Below are 19,288 nucleotides of genomic sequence, written 5' to 3' on the forward strand. Positions count from 1 at the left end.
CAGTAGGTGCTCTCAAATGACAGTCTCTTCCTCCCCGTAGGCAGTCTTTGAGCAGAAGACCATTTCACAGTAATAGCAGTGCTCAGGAAGGAAAGAGGCTTCCATTTTTAACCTATTCCTTTCCATGTTCACTTCAGACATGGCTGAGAAAGTAACTGGTGTGTTTTAGCACCAGCACCACTTGCAGGCTGTCAGCCCTTGGGAAGCAGAGCTGCAGCATCCACCTCCAAACAGGCAGAGCCATGAGAGAAGCTGTGCCCACTGCCACAAAGGACCTCCATCCCCTCTGAGGGACTGAGATCCAGCCCTGGACAGTGGCTCAGTCACCTATCCATCTCCATGTGTGGCTTTTCTCTCCAAACTACAAGCAAAGAGAGTGATCTCAGAGACTGGAGCAGCAATAGTTCAAGTTTTTTCAAGTCTAAGTCCATGGAGACACCAAGTGAGTATGATGGGACAGAGACCATCTTTTTATGGAGAATTAATTGAAAGCAATGTTGAACAGAGATGTTCAGTATTTTTTTGCTCACTTCCTTGAAGGAATGGTTTGTCATTTCTTGATATAAGGGGGTGGACAGATTTTGCATAAGAAAATAACTTCTTGCTTCTGCATTTTCTCTCTACTCTGCTTCTGCTCTTGCTCGCAGAGCTGCCCAATCACCCAGTGCTCACTTTTCCAGCAGCTTCAGTTCCTTTATTTGGACAAATAATCCCATTTATTTAACTGGCATTTTCCACACTGGCCATGAGGTACTGAAACCCCTCACATTCTGCGGTTTTCTTCTAGGTAAGGGAAACAAGGAGAGAAATTCCTCACAAAACTGAGCCTGCATATTCTGAATTTTCATTCTGTGATACTATTCATAGAAAAGAAACAAAATGCTCTGGTATTATGGATGCAATTTTCCTGGCACATCTACGGGGAGGGCATCTTCAGTGAAGTCCATATTGTTTCTCTTTTGTCCCTTCAAATTCATGCAGATAACCCAGGTTTAAACCTTCCTCTGAATTTGCAAAGAAGTTCTAGCTTCAGTCTGGGAGGATGTGTGTCAAGTACTTTAGGGGCTCTGTGTATATACATCTAAATGGGTGTCCTGGGAGCTATGGTTGGCCCTGACTGCCTTTGTCCCACAAAAAGGTAGCGCTTAGGGGAACATATTTCTCTGCTTTTCTTGCACTGCTGTGCATTAATGCCACTACTCAAGCTAAGAATAGAGAGTCTTCATCTTGATGGCTTTGAAACAGACCAGAACAGCAAATCTTACTAATGTGCAGGCCAGATTCTGCTCTCAGCTGCACAGACTTCTGTGCAGCAATTTAGAAGTTAATGATGCACTAGGGACCCTGTGGTGTAGATGAAACACCATAACAAAGAAATGTTTGTTGAAAAATCACTCTCTGAGCTCTCTCTGGTTCCTTTATCTCAGTGTAAGAGGTAATTTCAAATAAGGTCACACAGGGATGTGCTGTGAGCCTGTCTCTACTGGATATTTTTACCGTTATGTCCAGTGGTGCTAACTGGAGAATGTATTTATATAATTTTGCTATGACCTTCTTGCCTGAAAGGACTGAAGGATTCACCTGGAGTGAGGGCCTGAGTTAAAGATGATTTGGACTAACAGGGAAAATGGCCCAGAATGAAATTCAGTGATGATGAAGGTGAAATTATATCTTTAGGAATGTACAACAACACAAGTGACACAAGTACTCCAAAATAAGAACCAGGGGTCACAGCAGGTCATGGGATAAATACAAGTCACAGGTATTCTACTGTGGCCGTTGTTTTCCCCATCTACTTGGTACAAGGTGAGGGCAAATCAGGTTAATCTGTGTGAAGGAGAATTTATGTTAGATGGGAAGAAAAATGTTGCCATGGAACTTGTAGCTAGTAGCCAAGGGAGGCGGCAGGATCCCCGCTGCTGTGGGTTTAGGAATAGATTAGATGAAGAGCTGCCAGGGAAGGCCACCGTGTGCTTCATGCTGTCCCAACACTGATGGTGGCTGAGGTGACCTCCCAGCCCCTGCAGCATCAGCCACATCTGCCTTGCAGCTCCTGCAGCAAAGTCCCTTCCCCATGTTTGGGCCAGACGATGATTGGAGCTGTGGAGGTGGAGCACTGATGCGGTGACACTGCTCACACTGGTGCTTTGAGAAAATAATTTAAGAGGATTGGATTTTGAAGAATTCATGTACATTTTGAAGAGATCTCTCTCAGCAAAAAGACCCAGATTAATTCAGAAAGTTGTCAAGTAACACAGAGGCCATATATTGTAAAGTCTATATAATTCAGACACCTGCTTCTTAAAAAATGAAAACAGTATTTGAAATGACAGGTCAGGAAAATCTTGCTTGTCTGAGTCTCTGTTGGATTTCTTGTCCCTCTGCTTCTTCCACACAAAGGACCCTCTCCCCTGCCCCCATATTACTTCCTTGCTTCATTTGCTGTATTAGGAGGAAGGTAAAAACAGTGTGGTCAAAGAGACAGCAAAAAAAAATATATATATAAGAGGCAAAACTATTAGAAGAGGCAAAACTGTGTGACAGCACTGCAGTAAATAAGGAAACACCATTTAAATTGGATATTATCCATGCAGTTTGTATCTGAGCATTGCCAAATAGATCTCAGTAAGTGCAGCCCAGCTCTGCTCCATTTACATATCCTCCTTTTCCAAAAGGAACAAAGGTAGTTTCTGTAACACTCAGGGGAGGAAACGGGAGAAAGAGAGATGGATTTAATAGTACGCTTTCTGTAATTTCTTTACTATTTTTGGTTTTACTCTCTGAGGGAGGCAGGGAATTAAAGGCTTTAAAGCAGCTGCCTGGCACTGGTGTGTAAAAGCTGGGGAAATGTATACCTTGTGTGTGCAGAGGGGTGGCAAGGACCTGTGCAGAGTATTCATCATGCTGCTCCTTCACTTCTCTGCAGTCTAAGCCTTAGAAGCCCCTTCCTCTACATTTTGCACTGCACTCATCATTTCCCTGTGTCCCTGAAAATGCCAAGCAATTATTGGGTTGCTCTCCTTTCTTTTGAAAACCTAGATGTTTTAAACTTCGCTTTACATAAACAGGTTGTTGGAAAAGTTGTCAGCCTCTGAGATGCAGTTAATCTTTGGACAAATATACTTTAAATGCTGCACTGTTGTCTAGCAACTATACTATAAACAGCCCTCCATTTGTCTCCTGTGGGTAATCACTGATTTCTTGGGGATTAAAGCTTAAGTAACACTCCAATCTAGGTGCATGCATCAGACCACAGCGTATTACAGCAGATTATGCCTCCCAGTATACAGCTTGCTTAACCATTTAGAATCACAACAGAAAACAGACAGCTGCAATGACAGGAAAATGAGCACTAGCCTGTCAAGTAATTAGTATTTTGAGTTAAGTTGTAGAACATTCCACTGGCAGGCCCAAAACAATTTCTGTCGTACAGAAGGGCAGGGTGTCAGATAAGCATCGTATCAGAACATCTCATCTAGGCTGAGCCTGAGTTATTTCAGATATATCTGGGTAGCTCTTTTAATGCAGAGAACAACCTCTGCATGATCTCCTGCATCTGCTGCCTCATGCCGCAGGTATGGAGTTCTACCTTCCAGTGGTGCGCAGGACCGTGCTCCAGCGAGGTTCTACAACTCACTGGTGGGCACAGAGGCTCAGGACTGGTTGAACAGACTCTCTGCATGTTGTGAATACGATCTACTAGATGCATCTGCTTCTGCAGATCACCGCCTGCTTAAGAGACTGAAACGTGCTCTTGCTAAACCACTGCATTTAACACCTTCCCCAGCGAAGCTCCCCTGCCCTAAGTTGCTGATAGTCCCAGTGTAATGCTAGGGAATGAATGAGTGGGGTGGCCTGGGGCCTTAAGGAAAGGGTGGTTCTTTGGCTGGACTTAAATGAAATCTAAATAATTTAACTAAATAAATAAAAATTACAGGCTCTAGAGTTAGTCTCAGCAGTTCTGGGATTAGAGTTTCAAATGTTGACCTCCCACACTGAAAGAAATACATGTCTATGCGTGGGTAATGCTACATGTCTTTTGGAAAATGGGTGTTTAACTGAAGGAATTATGTTCAAGACATTTTAGATTAAGAATTCACATTTTAAAAAGAGCAAGTCTGATAAAATCTGGAAAAACAAACTCACTCTGGGGTTTTCCCACCTTCCCCTTGTGATGCTTTTTTAATGGCTTGTTTGTGACCCACAAGGAGCAACTAAAGTGTCCTCTCGTCCCCAGCACTCAGGCTCTCCAGGCTTTAGATAAGAAGTCAGGAGGCAGCAGAGGCAACACACTCAGTCTGTCCAAAACACTGTGTGCAGGAAAGGGTAAATTGTTGTGCCTGCCCTGTGCTTTCCCAGCCTGTCTGAGCCGGAGTGTCTCTTGCAGCTTCTGCAGCAGCAGATCCCTCCATGCAGGCTCAAGTGGAGAAAGTCCATGGAAAGCAGGGAACAGCCTCCCCAAAGGGAAAATCCTCCCCAGGGCCAAGCCAGTGTGAGGGTTGCAGTATGCCAGCTTTTGCTCCCAGCTGTGCCAAGAGGTGTTTGAGGCTTATGGCCGGTGTTAGAGTGCTCAGCAGGTCAGTGGAGCAGTGCAAGGGACACCCCAAATGCTGGGTTGAGACTTACTTAGATACAAGTGCTTCCCGTGTGCTGTGTGGGGGTGGCCCTGGAAAGAGTCCATGGATATAGATGATATCCCGGAAAATGTGGGCTTAATTCAAATGCCCACAGGGTGCCCCTCTCTGAAACACCACCATTTCAGAAACTTTCATTTTTAAGCAGTTGCTGGCAATGAGAAAGGGCTGATCCTACTTGCCTAACTGTGGAATGTAAGCTTTAAGGTTTCAGGGATGACAGGGAGATTTTGTACCCTGCATCTTTCCCTAAGCGTTTAAAAGAAGCCTCTGTTAGACCCGAGGAGGAATACAGGCACGCTCCAGAGCTCTGTCTGGGAGGAGTTGGCTTTGTCTGGGAGCCTCTACACAAACAGTGTGACCCCACTGGGACTTGTTGAGTTCTCAGTTCTCGCCTCCAGAGGATCTAACTACTGTCTTGTCCTTCAGTTCCAAATCCCCAAAGCACTTTCCTAGGTGTCCTTGTCTTTTTTCTTCCTACTGCTCTCACCTGAAGGGGATGTATGTGTTAAAGTTAGTGTTTCTTGCACAACATATCCCATGAAGTTTCACTAATTACACGGAGGTTACATGCTGAATGGAGCAATAATTAGATTCCCTATATGCAGAGGAATGATGGCATAATCATTACACACAGCCCCCCTTTTTTAAAATTCCTTTCCAAATCAGCTTCAATCCCTCCTGCCCCTGCATTGATTTCAGTAGACTCTGAACAAACTCAAACAGAACATGGGCAAAGTCTTGGTCCTATTGAATTTAATGGCAAAACCGCTGTTGCACTGAATTTTGAACAGTGAAAAATTCACTTTTGAATAAAAGAGAACAAATAATTTGAAACCTCCTGGGGCTAATGAAAATCTGTCAATTGCTGTCACTTAGATTTGCATCAGTTTAAGATAAAATAACATATATTTTGGTAAGACAGAGACAAAACCCCTTCAAATGTGGTGCGAAAGTAGTTACATGTCTAGTACTAGAGAAATTTCCATCACATAATGAAAATTACTGTTGTAAAAATTATTACCTCTGCAAAGGTGATCATCATGGACTGTGTCAGCATTTGAGATGTGGTCATTTTAAAAGCCAACAACCTTGGCAAAGTCCTTTGGAGATTACTGTTTGTTAACAGTGTACATTAGGAACCAAGCAATCACAGAGAGTGCAATTAAGTGCATAATCAGAGATATTTTTTACATCTGTCTACTTATAGGCTCCATGGCATTTTTTTGCATCTCCCCCCTTGTGTCTTCAATTAATTTATCATGACCATCTGTGTTGTATTTTTTGCTGCTCAGCTTGCCTTACTACATCTGGTTTTTTTGGCTGGGTATTTCATGACACTTCATCATTTTCACTCAGAGCTAGAAGTACAGAACTTGCATTTACTCAGTTAAGTTGCTTGGTTAAGATAATCAGCAATTAAACAGACCACCACACTACTGTTCAATGACTCTTAAGTGGTGAACAGAAAGGCTAGAAGGAAGCAACAGCAGTTTAAAAACTGCAGCTCAGTTTTCTGGTGCTGCACAGAGTTAAAACTCTCAGGGGTTCTACCATCTCCTCTGGTGCTTACTGTGGATCCCCAGCTTAGAGGATTCAGAGAGAAGGGGAGATGTCATGGCAGGAAGGGTGTTTGTTTATTGTGTTCTGGGTAGTCTCTGGGAGTGTAACTGGTTTTGAGGTGCACAGTTAACTACATTCTCACTGCATGGGGGCTAGGGATGCTCAGAAGTACACAAGGAGCAGTGCAGACCCAGCCTCCCTTTGCTGACTACAGCCTGTCAGAAGAAAGCAGCAGTGGAAGCTGGCTGCACTGAGTGGGCAGTGCAAGCAGCAGAGAAAAAACATTTGTAGGTTTTTATTTCCTAGTGCCACTGAGGTTAGAGCTATAGTGGTCCTGGTAGGCAGCTCATTCCATCTTCCTACAGTGATGCAAAAGTTTTCTATTGCTTTCCTAGAGTCCTTTGAAATGTTTACCTAGGAGCTCATCCACAAGAAATATTTGACCATGACACAAATTTTTTCTCTGAAGTCACTGCTTTTGCCTGATTTTCTGTCCTTAATTTTCTTCCTTTGCTCTAGTTAATATTAATTTTAAGCAATCTTTTGCCACTCCTGGCATTGTAGCACCTTGTGATCCTCTTTTCTATGGCTTCAGGATTCTAGGTTTTAATAAACCATAGAGGGAATGAGAGCAAAAATCCAGCATCAGAGCCTACTCAGATGCAGTAGGGGGCCTGTCATTCAGGAGCTTGTAGAAGCTGACAGTAGAAGGGCTGTAGTCACAGCTCTCCCTGTAGTAACTCTATGGTTAGTTTATACAAAAGTCCTGGACAAAGTACAGCCTACTCTGAATAGTCCTAACTTTTCCTGAGGAAGATCTGTATACCATGCCCATCATCCAGCTGTGCTCTGGAATGCCATATCCAAGCATCTGTCCTTTACTGACCCAGGACACTCTTTTCTGAGCTGATTGTTTTAACCTCCTGGGCCGGTGGTCCCTGACAGTGCACCTCCAGCAGCTGAGGTATCAAACCCAAGCATTTTAGCCTTTCTGGGCTCAGCCAACAACCCAACAACCCAGCCATAGCATGTGGAGGGAGAAAGGGGACATGAGATATGGGGAGAAATGAGATATGTGCTAGAAAAGACATGGCAACATTGCCAGTTATTCTTAAGTGAGCCTCAGCCTTGCAAAGCCTGGGCGCTGCTGCTGGAGACTGAATGAACTTTCTCCTGGTTTTGCTCATGGTGCACTTCTGTGTGGGTGGGCTGACAGGATTTAAAGTAAATAGCAGGATGATCTGTCCAGTGAATGAAAAACTGTTTTGCTGAGGGAAAACAAGCACTAAAAAAAAAAAGGCAAATAGCTCTGAAAGTGGCACTTTCCTAAGCAAGGGTGTAAGTCTATACAACTCTACCATATTATATTTTCTTTTTGTCAGTGATTGGATGAGATTATTTGCTTGTGGTTTGACCCATGCAGAAGACAGCAGCAATATGATTGTTACTGGTTGGAGAAGTCCACCCTCAGCGCCAGTGTCAGAGGTCCATGACTTTGACACCAAAACATGAAGGCTCTGTAGGCACCATCTGCAGTGTTAGCAGTGTGCTCAGGTGGGAAATAGCAGGCCCACGTGGACTACACTACACACTCTTCAAATGCACTACAAATTGCAATGTGGTGAAACTTGATTGTCATGGCATGTCCTGGGAAATGTACCACTGAATAAATCTTCCCTCCATCCCTGCTACCAAGCAACTGATGATCTGAGTGCTGACTGATCTGGTAAGTCATGTCAGTACAACAGTAAAGAATTCTTGGTTTCAACTGCTAAATAAGGTATGGGAGAGATGAATGATTTTTCAGTTGTGAGGCTTATATATCTGCAAAAAACATTCCCAAAGATACTCCCCAGTCACCAGTGTTTCTGGTTCATGGCAAGAACTTTCAGGAATTCACTGCATTGAAAATATAACCTGGTGGAAAATATACCTGAAAACTAAGCATTTTCAAGGGGGTTTTGTTCTGCATTAGTCAGAGTTGTTGAGTTTTGAAATAGGTTTTAATGTATGAAAATATAATGGTCTTTACTGGTGTAAAATGACTTTTTACTTAAACTCAGCAATTCCACTTAGAGCAGAGCATACCCAGAATGCTACAAACTGGGCTGGCATTGAAGCTCAGGACAGATGAGTAGTCCTCCACAGATAATTAGAGCAGAAAAATGCTTCTAATCTCTTTGTTAGTCCAGCTGTGTTTTTTGATCTAATAATAAACGAAACTTTAAAGCCCCCCAGCCTCATACATTTTAATTTAGAATGCACTGGGCATCCTTTAATCTGTGAATTTTTAGCTGGGCTGTTTTGGTTTATGTGTGTGCTGCACACACATCCATGGTCTGAAACACCACTGTCCCCTGGCTGTGTGAGTGCTGCATAAACACCGAGATGTCACAACTTGGGCCATAATTTATGAAAGATTTTCAGTGGGGACATGATTGACTTCACACACATGCTTAGGTTGCACGTGTCCTTGAGTGTTCTCACCTGTCCACGTGCTCCCTTTCCCCAAGGCTGTAGCTCTGCAGCCCCCTGGCACAGCCTGGCTCTCCTTGAATTTGGTGGGGGTTTGGCCAATGACACTGGGGATGATTTTCGTGCATTTCTGCACTGTGGGAAGAGGCTGGGTGAGGAACTGTGGGCTCACAGAGGACATTCTGGCCGTGCATGACTGGGACCATCTAGTTCAGCCCCCCTGCAATGAGCAGGGACATCTTCAGGTAGGTCAGGCTGCTCAAAGCACTGTCCAACCTGCCCTTGAATGTTTTCAGGGATGGGACATCCACCTCCTCACTGGGCAACCTGGGCCAGTGTTTCACCTCCCTAATTGTAAAAAACTTCCTCCTCTTCTCCTCCCTCATACCCTTTCAGCTCCCGTGCCGACCCCTCATCCTCCTTCACCCCTCCAAACCCAGCGAAACCCTTGTGGCTTCTGTGGCTGAAGACTGTTCTGTTCTGTTCCCAAAGGACTTGGCGAGGAATGAATGAATAGATCCAGTTTCTGCGCCGTTGTTTCTCGGCGCAAATTCAATCTACAGCAGCGAGTCCCCGCGGGGGCCTGACGCCGTGCCGGTACCGGTGCCGGTGGGATGCTCGGGAGGAGCTCACGCCCCTGGACCGAACGGGCTTCCCGTGGTCACCATGGGAACGGCGGCGCGGGCGGGGCGCGGGGGGCGGCGGCTGCGGAGCGGCGGCTCCGCTCAACTTCGGCGGAGCGGCGGCGGCGAGAGGCGCTGCCCCGGCTGGGCGCCGGCGGCGGGACGGGAGCGGGCACCGCGGTGAGGAGGAGGAGGAGGAGGAGGAGCTGGGGACCCTGCCGGCGGCGGCGGCGGGCGGGGTGCCCGGCGGGGCGGAGGTGGTGTCCAGCGGAGGGGACCGCTGACTTCGCGGCGAAGAGCCCGGGGCTGGGGTGTCCCCGCTCCCCATCGCCCGGCCCGAGCGGCTCCCGGCAGGGCGCGGGGTGCGGCCGCCTCCGCCGGGACAGCGCCGGGACAGCCCCGAGGCACCGAGCCGGGGGGGGCACGGCCGGGGGGGACGGGAGCGAACCCCGCCGTGCCGCCTTCAGAAAGCCCCAGTGCCCTCAAGTACCTGCATTTTCTTCAAAGGGCTGGCTCAGCTGCAGGTTAGAAAACCCCACAAAGTTTTCGTGTTTTGGAGGGACTTTTAAACAGGTGCCGAAATCTGTCTGAGCCGAGAGGTGCCGGCTCTTTGCCGGGAGGCTGTGTCTGTGGAGGTACTGGCCCAAGCCCTAATCGCTCCAAAGCACTGCCGTAAACCCAGCTGTTATATCTCGTCACCAGGGCTAATCCGTACCCCAGTGTGGGTTTAAGCCTGCTGTGCCAGTTTAGAGGGCTTAACTTCAAGCCACGTCCTCCTCCTGGTACCCTCTCGGCTCGCCCTGGGTCCGTCTGTCCGCACAAGCAGCGGGAGCGCTGGTGCCAAAGGTGAGGCGGGATGGGTGGGCAGGGAAGCGAAGGGAAGGGGACCGGGACACTCTGACAGCTCTCCCAGGCTGGGCTCGGGAACGGCTGCCTGGATCATGGATAAGCGCTGGGTAACTGGTTACGTAAGGACAGGCAGTCGAGGAGGGAAGCATGGTTTATGCTGCCTTATGCTTATGCCACTTAAAAAATCTCTCTGATCAGACTCCTGCCCTACTAAGTGTCTCTGCAGCACGGAAGTCCAGTGTTTATTAACCCCGGTGAGGTACCAGTAAGGTCAGTCAGACAACTTTGGAGTTATGGCAGTGTGACTAAGGATAGAGCACACTGTACATCTCCTAATGCTGATACATTAATTAAAACCTGTGTCAGGACAGCGCTGTTCGCTGCTCACAGTGACTGCTCTCTCCATGCCCGCAGGTGGGACACGCAGCTACTGCAGGGTGGAAAGCATGAGCTTTCCCAGAGCTCTGCCAGGTGCTGCCAATGCTGTGTGCGATCTCGGCAGAGACAGGCTTAAATTTTCAAACTGTGAATTTAGCATTCTTCCTTTGGCTGCTAATTTCAAAACAAAGTGTATTTTTAAATAGCTCCTGTGACAATGATCAAACTTTAACTCTGGTCCTAGTATTCTGCAGTACAGAGAAAACTCTCGCTATAGGAGTAGTTCTGCAGTGAGTCGAGGCAGAGTGAGACTTCGGGGATCTTCGGTCCATATTTTTTCTGGTAGATACTGTAACTAAGGCTCAGTCCTGAACAGAAATGTACAGGTGTCTGTTGAAATGCATTCTCACCTTACGATGCAATGAGTTACTCCTGCTTTCACAGAAGAATCAGTCCTCAGCCTGGAAGGAGAATGCACATCTCACCTGCCCATTTTAACAGCACTTAGTCTGGTCTTCGCCACAATATATGAATAAAAAAATTTCATCCCCTGATGACAGGTGGAACATGCCTTTGAGCCAGAGTTTCAATCTCTTTATATAATTCTATAGATATGAGTATCTGCAGTGGATGACAGTATTAGAAACTCCAATCTGTGACATTGCTGCCCCTTTAATAACACTGTGTAGTTATTAGTAGAATAGAGAAGGATGAGTGGGGGATCTCTCAGAGTTTTAATTCTGAAATCCTTTTGTATTGGAGCCTTCCATCAGATGCTATTACAGCTTTATTGCAGAATACTTTTTTCTGGTGGTTTGAATAATTTTAATAACAGAAAAGCTATGGGTCTGTGCTACCTTCTGAACTCTCATTTACACAGCTGAATGAATGGTGAAGAATACTTTACATCCCTCTGTCCTGATTAGAAACCTGGCTTTGTAGTCTACAGAGATCAAAGCAAGATATAGAACTGAAGGTGTGTTTGATCCACTGTGGCAAGATCTGAGCAATACATAGGACTTTTAATAACAAGTCAGGCAAACAGAGCTATTCAGTGTGCTTTAACATCCCGTCTTCTGTAGGTTTAGGTAACGGCTTAGTGTAAGTTGTATGACAGTGCTTTTATGGTTGCTACTAGAAACATTATTTCAAGCATGAGTGAGAATTTGGCGTGAAAATACTCCTGTTTTTTCAACAAAGGGAACTCGTTTGCTTTGGTAAGTAGATAAACTGTAAAATACCGCTCTGCTCCATGAGCAGACTTGAGTAGAACCCACCCTTTTGCTTCTGCAGATAACACAAAGATTGTCTTCTGTAGAGAGTCCCAGGCATTAGGAGAGCTCCAAGTTATTGGGCCCTTCCTTCACTCTTTCTTTAAGATCTGCAGACTGGATTTTCTTCTGGAGTTAATCAACAGAAGTCTGATTTATTTCAACGAGGCAAATCTGTTTTACACTAGTGCAGCTTTGCTGTAGATCATGAAGCCGCACCTGTTAGACCAGCTACCTTTTCTCATCGTGTTCACTACAGGCTTGAGTGAGTCCCAAGTCTCCGTGGCAATGGCAGCAGACAAAGAGCCGGTCCATTTCTGTACCGCTGACAGTGCATGCCAGGCCTGCTGGAGAGCAGCGATCACGGAGATGGGGCTGCATGCTGAACAGCAGCACGGCTCTCACACGTTTTTGGGAGCGCTTGTCAGGCGGGGGCAGAGCCGGGCAGCAGCGGGAGCTGCCAGCCCGGGGCAGGCGGGTCGGAGAGTGAGCACAGCCCTGCCGGGGACAGACGGGCACTGCCTGGCAGGCAAGGGCCTGCTGGGTGCCACCGTGCCCTGTCACAGCTGGCTCCCTCCTGGACACTGCTGTGAGGGGCTTTTGGCTGTCCTTAAACACCCGCAACCACGAAGACTTGACAATAAGGTTGCATTTAAAGCATTCGCTTCATCCCCTGCGCTTCTGTTATTCAAAGCTCCTTGCTACTTGTAACAGGGTCATGTACCTGGACACATTTTAACCACTGTGATTTTCAATTTTTTTAGTCCAGAAATAGCTTGTGTCCATCACAACAGGGGAATCGGTGTGCTTATAAAGCAAAACACAGATTCTCTGTTGTGGTCTATAAGCAGACCTCTGAATGTCCTCCAAAGTTCTCTCTCTTTATTCTGCAGGTCAGAATGAAGAATGCTGCTGTGTTAATATCATGGTATTTGCATTGCTTTTAAATTTCTTGATTGAAAAGCTCTACCTACTGCTTTTTCAGCATTAATTGCCTCGTAGCATCTCAGGCTGAGGTTATAATAATTTCCACTGAGATTACAATCACATGGCAAGTATCTGTAAACACCTTGGCCTTCCATGTTACTGAACAAGAAAGGAGATTCCAGACAGATAGGAATTTGGGTTCTTTGGGTCCTGGTAAGGTAAAATTCTCTCTATGGAGAGAATAATGGCAAGTAACTTAAAAAAAAAAAAAATCATAGAATATCCTGAGTTGGAAGGGACCCACAAGAATCATTGAAGTCTAGCTCCTGTACCTGCACAGGACATCCCCAGGAGTCACACCATGTGCCTGAGAGCGTTGTCCAAACGCTCCCTGAGCTCTGCCAGGCTGCCTGGTGCTGTGACCACTTCCCTGGGGAGCCTGTTCCAGCGCCCGACCACCTTCTGGGTGAAAAAACCTTTCTTTAATATCCAGCCTAAACCCGCCCTGACACAGCTTCAGACCACTGCCTTGGGTCCTGTCACTGGGCACCACAGGGAAGAGGTCACTGCCTGCCCCTCTGCTCCTCCTTGCGAGGAAGGTGTAGACTGCCATGAGGTCTCCTCTCAGTTTCCTCTTCTCCAGGCTGAACAAACCAGAAAGTGGTGGAGAACAGGGAACAGGGATTCTTTTACAAAGCTATGGTAGACTATATAAATAAAATTGAGAAGGTGTTGGCAGCAGTTTCTTAATCAGAACTTGCTAAGATTCTTTGGAACAAAATTAAAATATCTTCATCACAGGAGAAATAGATTTTGAGGTTCATCTTTGATGCTGTTGCTAATTAATGCTACTTCATGCAGATAGAGCCAGCAGCATAGCCATGACCACAATTTCTGCCTGAGCAGCTGGTTAAACATTGCATCAGTTAGCACAGAATTCAGAGATAGGTGTAGCCAAACCAATTTTAATCTACCTGTGAGTTCCAGTCCAGACAGATACTAGATACCCTTTGCTATCTGAAGGATAGCAACATAACATAGCAACATTTCCTGGACAACATAATCCAAACTTTACTAAAGAGGTAAATAATTTAAAATGATGTTTAATATGTTCTGCACTTTCACATTATCTCTTTTCCCCGTGAATATGTGTCTCTTAAAAAGTATAGTTATGGGGACAACTGGCAGATTTGAGCCACTTATTTTAGAAATAAATTTCCTTGTTTGTGACCTTGTGATCTGGCATGTGTGGAAAAAGGCTAAGTGGGTATCTTGCATGAGCAAATTCTGCTCTCTGACTGTAGCTGTGAGGAACTACCACTCACAAGAAGGCAGGGAAGGCATTTCCCAGCTGCTCAGCCCAGTTTGTTGGCATGCTTTGCATGATGGTGGATTTCCTGGAAATCTATCTACAGCTGAGTGACAACCCTTCTGTTGACATCACTGGATTATGGATTAGGCTCCTATCACCTAACCCCTTTAAAGCTTCTCCTTCTGCTCCTACACAATTACCACACCCCTAAGGCTCTCGAGAGTCCCACAGGATTGTCAGCAGCACTCCTGGACTGCAAAGGCAAAGGCAAATCACAGGAGACTTGTCAAACCTAGGACATACCTTTATGGAGTCCTATTCTACTCTCATTTTTTTCAAAATGCATATTTCCCCCTCTCTGCATGCTTCTCTCCCCTCCTGGAGGGCATTACAAGATGAGAACCAGCAGAAAGATCAACTGAAAGGAATTTTTTATTCTCAGAAGTTCATAAACAGGCCCTGCTGATTGAGTCATGGTTTACCAGAAAGCAGCCCTGCTGTAACAAGTCTTAGCAAGTGGTGATCCAGCCTGCAATAGCCTGGAGGAGACTGTGGCTGTCAGGTTGTATGAACAGCCTCCAGTTGGCCAAAGACCAGCCAGAGAGCAGGCCAAGGAAACATACTCCCTTTGCTGGTGAAAGAGCCAGGAAGGGCTGAAATCCTGTTTGAAGAAGATGAAAAAACAGATAAGGCACATGAAGGTTGATATTTCTGATGATTCTTTGGTGCACTCTTTGGAGCAAGAAAGGGAAATTACTTGGGCAAACATGGAAGAAGGTAAAAACATGGAAGATGAGGTGAGATTGTTCAGAACATGCCCTGAGAAAAGAATGGAGAAAGCTGTAAAGTACATGAGGAGAAAAATACAGGAATTGCTGACAGTGTAGAGAACAAAAATGAGTTCTGAAGAAAGGCAAAATAACAGGAAACATTTACATGAAAAACTCTCAGATGGACTTACTAGCAATTGCTAAAATTTGAAGCAACCCCTCAGAGAGACAGTGTGTGTGTGTGTGAGAGAGAGAGAGAGAGAGAGAGAGAGAGAGAAGGAAAGGTATTCCAGACTTTAGCATAGCTGAAGTAAATGTGTGCTTAAAACTCTGTGAGGTTTTATGTGGTCAGACTTGCAACCAACAGTGTGAGGGGAAGGCTTGTCTTCTAGACAAAGGTCTAGGGCCAATGACACCAAAGTCTGGAAACCCAGATCTGTTTCCAGAGTGGAACTTCCATAAACCCCTCGGAAATTTTGCTTGAATAACACCAGAGTAGTTCATCAACTGGATTGTGTCAGCTCCCAGGACAGCCTCTTACAAGGAATTAGAAAATGGACAAATTGTGCAACAGAAACATGTGTATTCAGCTGCGACAATGTCTCTTCTTAAAAATCATTTTAATGTGAATGCTTGCGAAGTGTAAATTTGTCCTTTGCCCTAATAAGAAGGTCAGGCTGTAACTTTTGCCTTTCTTTAGTTGTCCACATCTTGCCAATAGTCCTTTTGAGTTTTTCCACATGGAAAAGCTATTTTGAGTCAGTTAATGATTAGCCTGCCTGTGAACTTTAAATTAAAACCAGCAGCCACAATTAATGGAGCCCACAGTATCTTCTGCAGGCTGCAAAGAGCAGTAGTGGCAAGAGTGGTGGCTTGTTGAGCCTGCTAAATAGAGATGGCCAATTGCCAGCTCTCAAAAGGAGGAGATGATGGATGAGAGATGGGGAAGGAAACAATCTCATACAAACAAGGCTCCCTTAGGAACAGCCAGCACAAGCTGCCAGTGTGCCTGAAACACTTGCATGGGATTTTCCTTCATTTGAAAACAGGCTATTTCAGCTGCAGGTGAGGTGCTTGCCTTCCTTTATAGGCTTCACTGTGGAAGCAGATTTTTTTATGGCAGTCAAGTGGAAGTCCCATTTGGGGTCAGCAGTATCCATGTTCCCATACCAAAAGCAAATCTGCCTGTTACCAGAGCTTTCTGAAAGCTCTGGGACTGGGCAAGCCTTAGGTTTAGCAGGCATTGGTATCAGCAGACAAGGTATCCAAAATATTCTTCTGTTTATTCTCTGTAATACTAGGGCTAGTGCAATGGTTCTTGTGCAGAATGCCTTGCTTTGAGGGAGATCTGTGGATCTAAAAACCATAATGGCAGTAAGAACAGCCCAGGATCATGCAAAACCCAAGTCTCCTTGTTTGCTTTCCCAGTGTGACTACTAAATTCCCTTCTTGCTCCTCTTCTAATGAAACAGCTGGTGAGCTAGGAATAGCTGGAAGGGTATTCCTCAGCTCCACAATTGAAATGCTTTATACTGATTTACCCCGATGCCACTGAAGTCAGCAGAGTTAAATCAATGTGAGACCAGGTCATAACCAGAATTAAAATACAGAAGGGCATGTTCACCTTCATCAGATAAAAGCACAAATGGAAATAATAATGATACCTTATTTGGTCAGGTACCTGGAACAGCTTACAAAAATTACTGTCATCACAGAAGCTGAAAAGAAATAGGAGAATTTATTTACAACAGCTCGTGGTGTGTTATGCTCTTCACTTTTGTTAGTGATACACAAGGGGTGATCAGACCAAGGAAAAGGTCTTCATCCTTAATAATGTGTAACAGTGAGTGGAGGCCACCATGTAGCAAGAGCCAGGTACACGTTGGAGTGGCAGGATCACGGACTTGAAGCTGTCAGCACATCAGTTCCAGCCTGAGTTTGTTCCTGTGTCTGGGACGAGTTAGCCAGCGGCAGACGCCGGAGCTGTGCGTGGTGGTGTGGGAGCTGTTAGCTGGAGTCACCCTGGCGATAACCACAAATGGAAGGACTGGCTGCTCCTCCTCCTCCGGAGCACAGAGATGAGACAGGAGCAGGATTACTTGCAGCAGCTGCTGACTGCGAGTGCTGTCACAAGGATGATCACAGCTGATGCTCAAGGGCACCAGCAGTCACTCCAGCGATCTCTCCTTACAAGCACTGTAAACCAGCCAAGGTGTGCCTGTTTATACAGTCTCGGGAGAGTACCTGTGGCCTGACACTCTGAGGTAGCTGCATCTGTGACCTGTGGAAGTTTTCAGCCCTTTTATGTCTGCCTTCTGAAGAAACTGGTATTGCTTGCTGGGAGAGGTAGGATACAGGACTAGAGAAACTAGTCCTTTGATGGAGTTTGGAAAACTTCCTGATTCTAGAAAAGCCTAAGCATTAGAGCCTGAAATAATTTCAAACATGGGACACTGTACAGATTATCCAGGTTTTTGGAGCATTTTTCTTTAATGGTGTGGTGTATTTACATAGTATGAACATTTTTGAAAGAGAACAGGCTACTTTATGACAAGTGAATGATGCATGGAAGCATCTTTTCCTCGCAGTCATGGCAGAATCCTATTGATCATTTCTCGTCTAGGGAGTCTGGGAGCTCATGGCTCTCAGCTCTAGTGGGAGTACTGTGTAGTTATGAACTTGCGGTGATTTTTATTTTCACTAAAGGCCCTAGACCCCAATGTGGAAGCTTAAATCAAAAGCATATTTTTCTCCATTTTGTGTCTGTCTGTGTCCCAATAGTGAGGATTTGCTCAGGCCCTGCAGAATCAGACTCTTTAATCCCTTGCCCTCATGTTAACTTTTGACGCCATGTCCTGATTGGGCTGCTGCCAGGAGCAGCCTTTCTGTAATCCCAGCTGCAATCATTATTTGTGCCACCGCTTCTCCCCAGGGGCTGATGGAAGGGAGCAACAAGGCACGTAAGTGCACTGTGTGAAGAAACAGATGCTGTTTTGCTCCTGTTCAGCTCCCTAGTGCCTGTTTTGGATTCCATTGTGTTTAAATACAAGTACAATAGGTAATAACTTTGTTCCATGCATTGTCCTCCTGAAGGGACAAGATGAACGGATTGGCTGGGTGGGGAGTTAATTCCATCTTTTTCTGAGCCAACTGATGTGATTTGTTCTGTCTTCTCAGTGCTGGGTAACTCCCCAGCAGGAGAAACATCTCACCTAGAAGTAACAACAGTTTAAACCTAGGTGTGCTTCTGCTTCCCTCTCAGAGCAGCCGCAGCTCCCTGGGCTCTGGTGGTGGTGCTGAAGGAGTGCTCCTGCAGCAAAGTTCATGGTCAGACTTCAGCTTCTAAAAGGTGCTGTAGCCTCTGCAGTAGCAGCACGTTTGCGAAATAATGGTTAAAGCTCTGCCTGGCCTCGTGGCTCATGCTCCTGTGAGTGCTGCCCAGACAGGGGCAAGCTCTGCTGCTGATGTTACAGCAGCAGCAAACCTATCCAGGTGTATTTGGTTTGTGTGGCAAGGTTTTGGTAGTGATGGGGGGCTACAGCAGTGGCTCCTGTGAGAAGCTGCCAGAAGCTCCCCCCATGTCCACCAAAGGCAATGCCAGATGGCCCCAACATGGACCCACAGCTGGCCAAGGCTGAGCCCATCAGTCCAGGTGGTAGCACCTCTGGGATAACAGATTTAAGAAGGGGCAAAGGAACAGAGCAACAGCATCTGTGAGACAGGAGTGAGAATACGGGAAAGCAACAGCTCTAAATAGCCCAAGGTCAGGGCAGAAGGAGGGGGAGGAGGTGCTCCAGGCACTGGAGCAGAGAGCTCCCTGCAGCCCACGGTGAAGGCTGTGGTGAGGCAGCTGTGTCCCTGCAGCCCTTGGAGGTTCAGAGGGATGAAGAGATCCACCTGCAGCCCATGTGGGATCCCATGCCAGAGCAGCTGGATGCCCAAGAGGCTGTGACTCCACAGTAGGAAGCCAATGTCAGAGCTGGCTCCTGGTAGGACCTGTGGCCACATGGAGAGAGAAGCCCATGCTGGAGCCAGTTTGCTGGCAGGACTTGTGACACCACGGGGAACCCCCTCTGGAGCAGCCTGTTCCTGAAGGACTGCGCCCCTTGTGAGAGACCCCGGCTGGAGCAGTTCATGAAGAATTGCAGCCCATGGAAGGACTCACACTGGAGGAATTCATGGAGGGGTGTCTCCCGTGGGAGGGAGCCCACGCTGGAGCAGAGGAAGGATGTGAGGAGTCCTCCCCTTGAGGAGGAAGGAGTGCAGAGACAACATGTGAGGAACTGACCACAACCCCCATTCCCCAACCCCCTGTGCTGCCAGGTGGGAGGAGGTAGAGAATTTGGAAGTAAAGCAGAGCCCAGGAAGAAGAAAGGAGTGGGGGGAAGGTGTTTTAAGATTTCGTTTTATTTCTCATTATCGAACTGTGATTTGATTAGTAATAAACTGATATACCCAAGTCGAGTCTGTTTTGCCCCTGACAGTA

At 46.3% G+C, this 19,288-nt stretch overlaps 1 protein-coding gene across 4 annotated transcripts in view; it reads left to right on the forward strand.

Annotated features, from left to right (window-relative positions):
• Nucleotides 1-9,383: 9,383 nt before the first annotated feature.
• Nucleotides 9,384-19,288, forward strand: part of RD3 (RD3 regulator of GUCY2D) — a 20,949-nt gene continuing 11,044 nt past the window's right edge. Inside the window, exons 1-2 of one of the 4 annotated variants that reach the window (XM_082302384.1) lie at nt 9,384-9,475; nt 9,998-10,141. The gene's annotated coding sequence lies outside the window, so the exon portion shown is untranslated. Of the gene's footprint in view, nt 9,476-9,535; nt 10,142-19,288 lie in introns of those variants that run through there. The other 3 variants (XM_082302386.1, XM_082302383.1, XM_082302385.1) reach the window with 3 other exon arrangements.

This window comes from Coloeus monedula (genome assembly GCF_965178545.1).
Source record: "Coloeus monedula genome assembly, chromosome: 2".
Taxonomy (NCBI): Eukaryota; Metazoa; Chordata; class Aves; order Passeriformes; family Corvidae; genus Coloeus; species Coloeus monedula.